The sequence below is a fragment of the Hoplias malabaricus genome, chromosome Y, assembly GCF_029633855.1.
Source record: "Hoplias malabaricus isolate fHopMal1 chromosome Y, fHopMal1.hap1, whole genome shotgun sequence".
NCBI lineage: Eukaryota > Metazoa > Chordata > Actinopteri > Characiformes > Erythrinidae > Hoplias > Hoplias malabaricus.
In genome coordinates, this window is record NC_089820.1 from 84,037,083 (window position 1) to 84,048,256 (window position 11,174).

Below are 11,174 nucleotides of genomic sequence, written 5' to 3' on the forward strand. Positions count from 1 at the left end.
GCCAAAGCTCATTTATTTACTTTTGGATACAATTTTATCCCCAAGAACCCGACAAATCACTGCACATTTTTCCTTGAAAGAAAAAACAACAAATGCAGTGAGGAATAATTTGTCCTCGCATGTAATTTTCAAAACATTTCATTTTTTAGTTGAGTGTGGTGTGTTCTCCCTGTGTCTGCGTGGGTTTCCTCCGGGTGACTGTCTGTGAGGAGTGTGGTGTGTTCTCTCTGTGTCTGTGTGGGTTTCCTCCGGGTGACTGTCTGTGAGGAGTGTGGTGTGTTCTCTCTGTGTCTGCGTGGGTTTCCTCCGGGTGACTGTCTGTGAGGAGTGTGGTGTGTTCTCTCTGTGTCTGCGTGGGTTTCCTCCGGGTGCTCCGGTTTCCTCCCACACTCCAAAAACACACGTTGGTAGGTGGATTGGTGACTCAAAAGTGTCTGTAGGTGTTAGTGTGTGTCGCACTGTGAAGGACTGATGCCCTCTCCAGGGTGTGTATTCTGGCTCGGATCTGGACCCACCATGACCCTGAACTGGATAAGCACTTACAGACAATAAATGAATGAATAAAATGACAGTTGTCATTTTTAATACGACAAAAAAGCAGGAAAATATTTGTAGACTCTCACGCTGTCGGCTGGATGTTTTTGGTCGGTGGACTGTTCTCAGTCCAGACACTGAGGGGTTTAAAAACTCCAGCAGCACTGCTGTGTCTGATCCACTCTACACCAGCACAACACACGATAACACACCACCACCACGTCAGTGTCACTGCAGCCTCCTCTGTGGTGGTCCTGGTTTTCCCGATCCTTGCAGAACAGGGTCAAATGTGCAAACAAAGTATGCAGAGCAACAGGTGATCTATAGTTTATAACCATAGAACTACAAAGTGCACTTATGATGCATTAAAATTCTACAGTAAATTAAAACCTGCCTTTTCAAAGCAAGGGGTCGCGTTCTGAAGTAATGAGTCCTGGCCGCATTGACTGGACCCTGAAGTGGCCCTATTTGCATGGGCTCTCCTCAGTGGCTTTAATGGCCTTACTACACCATGATTCATCATCATACGGGTAGACGGAGGAGCATGTTCGTGCCCTGAACCTACAGCAGCGGGCTCATGCATAATGGAACTTCCTATCTTTTATTGTAGAAGATGTTTTAGGGCCTAAGTGTGTAGCTTCCTATGAAATACCTCCCATTCGAGACGGGCCAAGTGTCCTCCATGAATACAGGCCATATCTCTGCTGCTCGAAAATAGAAAGCTTTGTTCTGTAAAGATGCTGTTAGTCATTGTGCTCTTAGAGGGTTCTTACAGGGTTTGTTTTGTTTCTGTTTTTTATTTTACGCTGATGGCTCCATCTCTAACGATGAATCTTAATGGACCTTCAGAAACAACAAGAAAGTCCACAGGAGACCGCTGTGTATTAACAAGATTAAGATATAGATATTTTTCATCATTAACAATAGAATCACACCGACCGAATAGCTCTCTTTTGACTATAATCCTGGAAGACATTTTTAACGAACTGCAGAAAAGCCCACAGTGGCCGACAAACCCAACACACTCCATGAGAATCCACAGCAGATTTTAGAAAAAACCTAAAATGAAAGAGGGCGGCATGGTGGTGCAGCAGGTAGTGTCTCTGTCACAGCTCCAGGGACAGTGAGGTTGTGGGTTCGAGTCCCGCTCCGGGTGACTGTCTGTGAGGAGTGTGGTGTGTTCTCCCTGTGTCTGTGTGGGTTTCCTCCGGGTGACTGTCTGTGAGGAGTGTGGTGTGTTCTCTCTGTGTCTGTGTGGGTTTCCTCCGGGTGACTGTCTGTGAGGAGTGTGGTGTGTTCTCTCTGTGTCTGTGTGGGTTTCCTCCGGGTGACTGTCTGTGAGGAGTGCGGTGTGTTCTCTCTGTGTCTGCGTGGGTTTCCTCCGGGTGACTGTCTGTGAGGAGTGTGGTGTGTTCTCCCTGTGTCTGCGTGGGTTTCCTCCGGGTGACTGTCTGTGAGGAGTGTGGTGTGTTCTCTCTGTGTCTGTGTGGGTTTCCTCCGGGTGACTGTCTGTGAGGAGTGTGGTGTGTTCTCTCTGTGTCTGCGTCTGTTTCCTCCGGGTGACTGTCTGTGAGGAGTGTGGTGTGTTCTCTCTGTGTCTGCGTGGGTGTCCTCCGGGTGACTGTCTGTGAGGAGTGTGGTGTGTTCTCTCTGTGTCTGCGTGGGTTTCCTCCGGGTGACTGTCTGTGTGGAGTGTGGTGTGTTCTCTCTGTGTCTGTGTGGGTTTCCTCCGGGTGACTGTCTGTGATGAGTGTGTTGTGTTCTCTCTGTGTCTGCGTGGGTTTCCTCCAGGTGACTGTTTGTGAGGAGTGTGGTGTGTTATCCCTGTGTCTGCGTGGGTTTCCTCCGGGTGACTGTCTGTGAGGAGTGTGGTGTGTTCTGTCTGTGTCTGCGTGGGTTTCCTCCGGGTGACTGTCTGTGAGGAGTGTGGTGTGTTATCCCTGTGTCTGCGTGGGTTTCCTCCAGGTGAGTGTCTGTGAGGAGTGTGGTGTGTTCTCCCTGTGTCTGCGTGGGTTTCCTCCGGGTGCTCCGGTTTTCTTTCCAATCAGGTCGATTGGAGACTGAAAAGTGTCCGTAGGTGAAGTGTTTGTGAAGCTTGTGGATCAGATGCAGAAGAGAATCAGGACCGTGTCATAATCGGGAAACGATAGCTTTATTAAGAATGGTCCTCTCATAGCGCTTCCTCTCACTTCCTGCGGCACGCTTTGGAAGGTAAATCCCCGGGGCCTGGTAATAGATCTGAAAGGAATTGGGGAATTGCTGGGGAATTGGGTGGCTGTGCAAAAGTGAGTGTGTTACTGACTGGGTGAATGTGTGAAAGTGTCCACAGGTGTTGAACGTGTGAATGACTGTGTGAGTGTGTTACACCTGGATATGAACTGGACCCCTGCCCAGAGTCCATTCCTGCCTTGGAACTAATGATTCCAGTTCGGCTCTGGACCCTTCCATGACCCTGAAGAGGATGAAGCTGTCACAGAGAATGAATGAATGAATGAATGAATGAAAGTTGAACTGGATTTCTGCATTTTTCTGACACTGAAGCGTGAATAACCTCCTCTCATTGGCTGTTTTATTACTGGAAATATAATATGTAACATGTTCATAGCCTGAGATTTACACTCGGCTCAAGCAGCATTTGGGAGCCTGTGTTTTTAAGAGAGCACACGTCTGAATGTTTTCCAAAGATGTAAGGAACAAACCTGAAAACAATAAATGTCTTGATACTCCGTCTGGAAGAGTTTGAACGTCTGTCCAATGTTCCGTCCGTATTCAGCACCATGTAAATAAGCTCATTTACAGTATTACACGCGGCTCCATGAGAGGAGTTTAATGGTTGTACCTACGTTAGTGAGACGTGTGTGTGCTCGTTGAGTACATTTACAGTCGTTAAGAATGAAGAAAACGTGTGTATCATGGTGTCCTCTGGTGCTTTGGTCTTTTCTCAACATTCAGGCCTTTTTTCATCCTAACGTTCATAAGACAGACAAGGGGTTTATTTCTGAAAGAAAACATTGCGCACCCACACGCACTTCAAGCGCATATGACTCAGAGAAGCCAGAGCCATTTTCCACATGCTGCAGAATCGCACGGCCGTTATTAGAGCGAGCGTATGCTTCGTTTGGTGCTCTGACCGCGCCTCGCAATTTCTCCTTCGTAACCTCTCTCACACGAAGGGCTCTCACACAGATCCACATCTCAGTCCCTTCCTCATACGAGTTACTCGTCTGCTTCCTAGTAGTTAATACACAATTTCAATTAGTTACTGTCTTAAAACTATAGTTGGAAATGATCTTAATGTGTGCACTTCTAAGCAAACATTTCCAGATGTAATCAATCATCCAACACATTTTTAAATCTGAAGCTTGCTTCTTTAGTTTTGCGCTGGAGCTACAAGATTAACGTCACTTAGTCCTGGTCAGGTTCATCATGGGTCCAAAGCCTACTCAAAATCACTGGGCAAAAGGCAGCACCAGTCCATCACAGGGCATCCCACATTCACCCAGACACTCACACGTTTTGCAAACTCAGTCCACATACTAACATGTAGACACCAGAGCATCTGGAAAAGACCCACACAGACACAAGGAGAACACACCACACTCCTCACAGACAGTCACCCGGAGGAAACCCACGCAGACACAGAGAGAACACACCACACTCCTCTCAGACAGTCACCTGGAGGAAAGCCACACAGACACAGGGAGAACACACCACACTCCTCACAGACAGTCACCTGGAGGAAAGCCACACAGACACAGGGAGAACACACCACACTCCTCACAGACAGTCACCCAGAGGAAACCCACGCAGACACAGGGAGAACACACCACACTCCTCACAGACAGTCACCCAGAGGAAACCCACACAGACACAGAGAGAACACACCACACTCCTCGCAGACAGTCACCCAGAGGAAACCCACGCAGACACAGAGAGAACACACCACACTCCTCACAGACAGTCACCCGGAGGAAACCCACGCAGACACAGGGAGAACACACCACACTCCTCACAGACAGTCACCCGGAGGAAACCCACACAGACACAGAGAACACACCACACTCCTCACAGACAGTCACCCGGAGGAAACCCACGCAGACACAGGGAGAACACACCACACTCCTCGCAGACAGTCACCTGGAGGAAACCCACACAGACACAGGGAGAACACACCACACTCCTCACAGACAGTCACCCGGAGGAAACCCATGCAGACACAGAGAGAACACACCACACTCCTCACAGACAGTCACCCGGAGGAAACCCACGCAGACACAGGGAGAACACCCCACACTCCTCACAGACAGTCACCCGGAGGAAACCCACGCAGACACAGAGAGAACACACCACACTCCTCACAGACAGTCACCCGGAGGAAACCCACGCAGACACAGGGAGAACACCCCACACTCCTCACAGACAGTCACCCGGAGGAAACCCACGCAGACACAGAGAGAACACACCACACTCCTCACAGACAGTCACCCGGAGGAAACCCACGCAGACACAGGGAGAACACACCACACTCCTCACAGACAGTCACCCGGAGGAAACCCACGCAGACACAGAGAGAACATACCACACTCCTCACAGACACTTAAATATAGGTGGTGTTTGAACCCAGGACCTGCCTCCATTTTACCCTCTCGCTTTGACCTTTGACATAAATCATGATTTGGTTTGATTTTCTTGGTTTTCACCTCTACACACTACAATTCCCAGCATGCATTGGTCTGGAAATGTTAATTATTGGCTTTATGCTGGTTGTCTGCATTTTGTCGTGATTGACAAATCTCTCCGACCAATCTGTGTTCTGCAAGGTTCCACAGGAATGCAGGGACAAAGGAAGCACCCGGTATTAAACAGAGTAGAGCCGAGCCGAGCCGAGTAGGTACCACATGGTGGAACAGCGCCATCAGGTAGATTAATATCCTGATCACCAGCAAAACCAACGTACATTTTCTGTTGGAAGTTATGATGCTGGGTGAGCAGGTAAACCAAGGCCAGAGCGGCACGGACTTCACTGGTCTCTGTAGTTCTGTGTGGCCTCACAGCTCTAAAATGAAAGAAAGAGAGAAAAAAAGGAAGAAAGAAAGAAGACAACAAGCATACCTCGAGTGACTGGAACTGGACGGTTGTACTATTGCTAAAGTCATTTAGAACTACGACCTTATCTTAATCGCACCCCAACCCCACGTCCATCCAGGCTTTACCCATCGCCAGGTGAAAGCACCGTCCACCGTGTGTCCGTAGGTGCTCTCTGTGGAGACGCTGTTCAATTTGCGAATGAAACCTGACCCTCTCCTGCTCCTTTCCCTGTGCTGTCATAGCCTGGGGCGGAACAGGATTGACCGGTAACAATGCGCAGGTTCACCGTGGTCACCAAGCTCCTGGGGGCTGCTATAATGGATGGATTAGAAGCGATGGCGGAGGCCTGAGACGTTCCACTGGCCGTAAGCGGACAGGAGAGGGATTATGCATATTGAAGGCGTCCCTTCCATTATCTTTCTCCCTCCTGGACCTATCGGCTTTGGGAAGAGGGGCGCCGAGAGTGTTCTAGTGAGATGCATCTTTACATCACAATGGTTTTTGATTTGGATTTGGATCAGCGCGGTTATTTGGAATCAAGGTGAAGCCTGAGGGCCCCGCGCCAGCAGCCGTGCTCCATTGTGTGCATGTGTGTGGCACGGCTTTAATCCTAAATGATTTTCCTGAAAAAGGCAGCGTTTCGTGTGGTGTCCTCGCAGTTCACTGTAACAGGTTGTTTTTGGGTTTTTTATTTTAGCTTGTGACTGAAAGAACACATAGATCATGTAAATGACATCACAACAATCGAGTCATTTATGAAAAATGCATTGTACATTTCAAAAAGTGTTTTAATGATTCAGAATAAAATGCACTGAATGAACGTGTCTAAAAATTTCATAACACTTTTATTAGAAATAAAGAAAGCATATTTTACTAGTACATTAAAGCAAATATTATATTACAGCACTTTTCCACTGCATGATACCTACTCTATTCAACTGTATCCTCGCTTTGGACCGGATCCATTTCCATTACTACAGCTCCCCACCCCCTGAAATGTAACTGGCGATGTTGCAAAACACAATCTGTAACATTGTCTGTGACTGTCTGTGAGGAGTGTGGTGTGTTCTCTCTGTGTCTGCGTGGGTTTCCTCCGGGTTACTGTCTGTGAGGAGTGTGGTGTGTTCTCCCTGTGTCTGCGTGGGTTTCCTCCAGGTGACTGTCTGTGAGGAGTGTGGTGTGTTCTCCCTGTGTCTGCGTGGGTTTCCTCCGGGTGACTGTCTGTGAGGAGTGTGGTGTGTTCTCCCTGTGTCTGCGTGGGTTTCCTCCGGGTGACTGTCTGTGAGGAGTGTGGTGTGTTCTCCCTGTGTCTGCGTGGGTTTCCTCCGGGTGACTGTCTGTGAGGAGTGTGGTGTGTTCTCCCTGTGTCTGCGTGGGTTTCCTCCAGGTGACTGTCTGTGAGGAGTGTGGTGTGTTCTCCCTGTGTCTGCGTGGGTTTCCTCCGGGTGACTGTCTGTGAGGAGTGTGGTGTGTTCTCCCTGTGTCTGCGTGGGTTTCCTCCGGGTGACTGTCTGTGAGGAGTGTGGTGTGTTCTCTCTGTGTCTGCGTGGGTTTCCTCCGGGTGACTGTCTGTGAGGAGTGTGGTGTGGTCTCCCTGTGTCTGTGTGGGTTTCCTCCGGGTGACTGTCTGTGAGGAGTCCGTACTTAGCTCTTTTGGAACCCCAACCAAACCTTAAAAATAGTACCCTGTTCCAAATAAACAGAGTAGAGTCGTGGGGAGTAGCGCAACATTAAACACTCATCCAGTGTTTCTTCTGATGTCAAAAGCATTTGTTCTGTAACAGCCTCTGCTAAATATCTAGAAAGCCTTTTCTCTATATGCTGGAACAATACTGTGAGGATTTGATTGCATTCATTGAATTGCAGTGAGGTCAGGTACTCACGAAAGCCAATCGAACTCATCTCAGAAACTGAAAGAAGCTCAACCTTCACTGCTCCACCGCAGCCCACTGGGAGATTTATACTCCTCGAGCTGATGTGTGGAATTGGGCATGGTGACCTGGAACTGGCTGTTCCAGAGGTTCCTATTTTGTTTCTTGTTTTTCAGTGTAGCTTGTAAAAACTGTGTGTGCACGGTTGAAGGCCTAAGTCAACAGCTACTTACACTACTAAAATTTAATAACCTAAGCCTCTGTTAAAGCAGCAAGGTGAGCTGAGGTCTCTGTTAAAGCACCAAGCTACTGGAGACTAGTGCGCCTTCTAAGAAACACTGTGTCATATTGCTTGGGAAAAAAAAAAAAAAACATCTTACTGTTAGCAAACCACACTGCTCAGAAAACCTGTTTATGTTGATTATTATTAACAGTAACCCAAAGAACCCAGACCCAGTCTAATCACATTTTACTTTGCCACTCTTTCTTAAAAAAAGTCCAAAAGACATTTGAACAGAATAGTACAAGTATGTAACCATGCTAACACTTGAGGCTAACACCCATTACAAGTTCAATCACTGTAAACTACTGCCTCAGAATGACATTGCTACTGGGTGCTGAACACATCAGTGTCTCTGTTGGTCAAGGAGAGTCTAACATCGAACATATCCAGCCACAATCGGGTCTTTGGCCACCGACTAGCCACTGATAAAGGGCTGGAGAATGGCTAGCACTGCATTAGCGCACCGTCTCTGCTCCAGGAGTTACACGTTAGTTGTATAAAGGATAAATCTGTGTTCACATATTCATTGCAGGTTTTCATGTGGTTCAGATTACATCAGATATCAGGTCTAATTTAAAACGTATGGCTTGTTATATTTAGTGCAATCTGCCAGAGAGAATCTCTTTGCTAAAACACACAGGAAAAGGGGGAAAATGACGACAAGCCCAAAACTGAATGTACTGTTCAACAAAAGCAGCCAAATTTTCAGTTCTATCCAGGCCTTAATCACACCTCAGCTTGTGATGCCAGAATGAGGCTCATCACTGAAGCCCCTGCAGTAGGATGGCGTTAATAGGCCTGTGGCGAGGTGTTGATTTAATAGTAAATCACTAAAGCTTCGCCTCAAACCGTGTACAGTGTTCAGCTTGGGGTGTGTTTTTTTTTCAGCCCTAAAAACGGAAGGGAACGTTTCTTTGATTGCTGCGGATCATCCCTCATTCTCTCATCAGAATTGTGGAGGAATAAACGAGGTTCATGAATGCTAAATGATGAATGGAAGATTGTGTGAGAGGAATACTTGATTTGTGATGAGGCGAGGAGAATGATGTGTTCTCTTTTAAAGGTGGATTAGACTGTAGTTCCTGACATTTTCATAAGAACAATAACGCGCTTCCTTTGGCATCTACATCAACTCGACTATGTTCTCTTTATGTTCTCATATCTCTGATAAACAAAGCCAGTTTTGTCTCTTAAAAAAAAAACCTTGTTTTGAAATGCAGCCCCTTTTAAGAGTGACCTTAAACCACAGGTTCAGGATCAGTGTTTAAATGTGCTGTCTACTACACTGTGTTGTATCGTCTGTGGGGAAGAGCTGGGTTTGCCCCCTGGTGGTTGAACCGAGGAATAACCCAGATTCATCCAGAGTGAACCAGATCAAACAAGATTACACGAGTAAAGTGAAAATATATTTGTGTAAATATATAAATGTTGGTCAGAAACACTATGTGCATATTTCCTACATGTAAATGTACATTAATTTAATAAAACCTGATTACCTCACACATGAAATCCGTGAATATGCTCCTGCTGAGGTCTACTGCATCTTTACCTTGAAACATTATCATTAAATTACACTCAAAGGTGCTGTTTTAAACGATTTAGACTGAGGAAACCACTTATGAAAATATAGTTATTGTTAACTCAACAAGATGTAATGTAAATAATATATTTTTAAAAAGTTGTCATTAGCATCTATGCTAAATTGCGTGCTCTGCTAACAAAAGAAACCCTGCTGCTCAGTTAAGATCTCAGATTACCCCTGAATTATGAAGCCCCCCTTTAACAGAGATTATAACTGTATAAACAACATACATTGTTTTTGTTGCTTATGGTGACAGCTTACATTAATGGATCTAGGTTCAATGCACAGTGAGTTTACACCAGTTCACTATAAAAATACATTCATACACATCATCCTGATGTGTATAAATGGAAACTGGTAAAGAATAATTAGAAATAACACTGCAAAAACAAACTTGAATGTAAAAATATAACAAGAAATGACCACATCATTCACATAGTCACATTAAATAATTAATATCTACAAATTAGCATTTTTGGTGCCACGGTGATGCAGCAGGTAGTGTCCTGGAGGTTGTGGGTTCGATTCCCGCTCCGGGTGACTGTCTGTGAGGAGTGTGGTGTGTTCTCTCTGTGTCTGCGTGGGTTTCCTCCGGGTGACTGTCTGTGAAGAGTGTGGTGTGTTCTCTCTGTGTCTGCGTGGGTTTCCTCCAGGTGACTGTCTGTGAGGAGTGTGGTGTGTTCTCCCTGTGTCTGCGTGGGTTTCCTCCGGGTGACTGTCTGTGAGGAGTGTGGTGTGTTCTCTCTGTGTCTGCGTGGGTTTCCTCCGGGTGACTGTCTGTGAAGAGTGTGGTGTGTTCTCTCTGTGTCTGTGTGGGTTTCCTCCGGGTGACTGTCTGTGAGGAGTGTGGTGTGTTCTCCCTGTGTCTGCGTGGGTTTCCTCCGGGTGACTGTCTGTGAGGAGTGTGGTGTGTTCTACCTGTGTCTGCGTGGGTTTCCTCCGGGTGACTGTCTGTGAGGAGTGTGGTGTGTTCTCCGTGTGTCTGCGTGGGTTTCCTCCGGGTGACTGTCTGTGAGGAGTGTGGTGTGTTCTCCCTGTGTCTGCGTGGGTTTCCTCCGGGTGACTGTCTGTGAGGAGTGTGGTGTGTTCTCCCTGTGTCTGCGTGGGTTTCCTCCGGGTGATTGTCTGTGAGGAGTGTGGTGTGTTCTACCTGTGTCTGCGTGGGTTTCCTCCGGGTGACTGTCTGTGAGGAGTGTGGTGTGTTCTCCCTGTGTCTGCGTGGGTTTCCTCCGGGTGACTGTCTGTGAGGAGTGTGGTGTGTTCTCCCTGTGTCAGCGTCGGTTTCCTCTGGGTGACTGTCTGTGAGGAGTGTGGTGTGTTCTCCCTGTGTCTGCGTGGGTTTCCTCCGGGTGCTCTGGTTTCCTCCCATGCTCCAAAAACACACGTTGGTGGGTGGATTGGTGACTCAAAAGTGTCAGAAGGTGTGAGTGAATGTGTGAGTGTGTGTGTTGCCCTGTGAAGGACTGACGCCCCCTCCAGGGTGTGTTCCCGCCTTGCGCCCAATGATTCCAGGTAGGCTCTGGACCCACCGCGACCCTGAACTGGATAAGGGTTACAGATAATGAACAAATGAATTTTAGCATTTTTGCAACTCCCACCGTCTTGTATTTCAGTTTTGTGGTCTTTATAAACACTGCTTGATTAATATACTAGCATTAATATAATATAAGATCTGTCCGTTAAGTGTATAACCTTTTTTCTATCCCTTTTTCACAATTAAATACTGCATTTCAAAAACCCGTTCTCGTAAGCTTTAGTTCCAGGTAAACAGACAGAAAGCTCATATTCAAACACATTTTTTATTATAACTGTGAGA